The sequence below is a fragment of the Herpailurus yagouaroundi genome, unplaced genomic scaffold (assembly GCF_014898765.1).
Source record: "Herpailurus yagouaroundi ecotype Mexico unplaced genomic scaffold, PumYag 164, whole genome shotgun sequence".
Classification (NCBI taxonomy): domain Eukaryota; kingdom Metazoa; phylum Chordata; class Mammalia; order Carnivora; family Felidae; genus Herpailurus; species Herpailurus yagouaroundi.
In genome coordinates this window covers 40,101,001-40,103,476 of record NW_024412405.1, presented here as the reverse complement: position 1 = coordinate 40,103,476, position 2,476 = coordinate 40,101,001, and positions in this window count along the sequence as shown.

Below are 2,476 nucleotides of genomic sequence, written 5' to 3'. Positions count from 1 at the left end.
TCTTTTCTTTTCTTTTCTTTTCTTTTCTTTTCTTTTCTTTTCTTTTCTTTTCTTTTCTTTTCTTTTCTTAAAAATATTTATTTATTTATTTATTTATTTATTTATTTATTTACTTATTTATTTAATGTTTTAAGAGAGAAAGAGAGGGAGAGGGTCAGAGACAGGGAGACAGAGAGAGAGAATCCAAAGCAGGCTTTGTACTACCAGCTCAGAGCCCTATTCAGGACTTGAACCCAGGAACCCACGAACCCTAGATAATGACCTGAGGCAAAATCAAGAGGCAGACACTTAACTGACTGTGCCACCCATGTGCCATTTATTTATTTATTTATTTATTGTCATTTTTTAATATTTATTTTTGACAGAGATAGAGTGAGCAGAGGAGGTGTGGAGAGAGAGGGAGACAGACAATCCAAACTGGGCTCCATGCAGACAGCGAAGAGCCTGATGTGGACTAGAACTAATAATGAACCATGAGAACATGACCTTAGCCAAAGTCTCATCTCAACCAACTAAACCACCGAGGTGCCCCTATTTTTTTTTTTTTTTTTTATTACTTTAGATAGACAGAGTGAGCAGGGTAGAGGGATGGGGCGTGGAGAGGGAGGGAGAATCTTAAGTAGGCTCCACACTCAGTGTGGAGACCCATTGCAGGGTTCAATCTCAGGACCCTGATCTGAGATCATGACCTGAGCAAGAGTTGGAAGCTTAACTGACTGAACCACCCAGGAGTCCTGGGAATTTCTTAATAGAAGGTGTCGTTTTAGAATTAAATAACTATTTTATTTTATTTTTTTTTAATTTTTTAACGTTTTTTATTTATTTTTGAGACAGAGCGAGACAGAGCATGAACGGGGGAGGGGCAGAGAGAGAGGGAGACACAGAATCAGAAGCAGGCTCCAGGCTCTGAGCCATCAGCCCAGAGCCCGACGCGGGGCTCGAACTCACGGACCGCGAGAGCGTGACCTGAGCTGAAGTTGGCCGCTTAACCGACTGAGCCACCCAGGCGCCCCTAAATAACTATTTTAATAAGGAAGACACATTTTTAAATTTGAGTTTATTTGACAATTCTGGGCAAGTCAAGTATTTTACATAATATATTTGGAAGAGATAAGAATATATTGAATAATGTATATTATTTAACAATTCCTCATTCATATCATCCCATTTTGTTCCTGCAACAATCTTGCTATATAGTATATGCATATGTAGTATTATTAACCTGGTTATGATAATAAAACAAATCACAGGATAATGAGAAATAAGTCCCAATTTTTCTAACTTGTAATCTGGTTTTATTATCATGATAGGTAAGACAAAAACTTTCTTCTGAAATACTTAAATAATGGAAATAAAAGGTAAGCATTGTTTTAAAATGGTTCAGGGAGGGGGTGCCTGGGTGGTCCATTAGGTTAAGTGTCCGACTTTGGCTCAAGTCATGATCTCATGGTTCAGTTTTTGAGTCGGAGCCCTGTACTGGGCTCTCTGCTGTTAATGCAGAGCCTGCTTCAGATCCTGTCTCCTTATCTCTCTGCCCCTCCCCCACTCACAGGTGCTATGTCTCTTTAAAAATAAACATTAAGAAAAAATTGTTCAGGGATAAATTATCTAGTTATTAGTATCATCTCTTTCCTGTATTTTAAGTTCTTTAAGTGGCAATCTTTAATAGCTATAGAGATCACCTTATAAGTCACAAAATATATACTCAATAAATACCTGTTAAATAAATGCACAAGTATTCACAGAATTTGTTTTAGTTTAATTGTTTTACTACTATCTTATCAGCTTGTTTTACCCTATCAGAAAATAGGTATCCCTCTAAACTTTCTAGTTTCAGAGTGTATAAATATGCATCTATTTAATCTAGGCTATCAAACATCTTTCATCTGGCTAACTTCCAGAGAAAAGCCTTAATCTCTCACAAAGTAACCAAAGCAAATTCCTAGGGATGGGTAGAACAAAGTCTGGTGTCTTATATTAAAATATAGTGAAGTATGATACATGAAATTTTAATGGCTAAGTTTCTAACAAGTATAGGAGTGTCTTAAATGTAATAAAATCCTGAAATGTACATTCAGTGCCATAAGAATATGTAACACAAATCTTGAAGAAATCATTTAACAATGTATTTTTTGCCCCAAGATTTTAATTATTCTAAATTTAATACCAACACATTTATGCATGCACATACATAATACAACCAATTAGTGTGATGAGTTCTTGAGGAAAGGAAGATATTGAAGGCATTATAAATCCTTTTCACTTGTTAGAGCACCGAGAAATTAATTCCTACTCATTTTACTATGTAACCCACCCAACCATGTGTTACATATCTATATTTCCCCCATTCTTGCTAGTAATGTCTTTCCTCAGGCCCATCTACAAAGAGATACACTTTCAGGAGAAAGAAACTAAAAGATCATGTATATACATCATTTGGAACTGAAAGCACATCTGGAGCAATGCCCCTCAACTT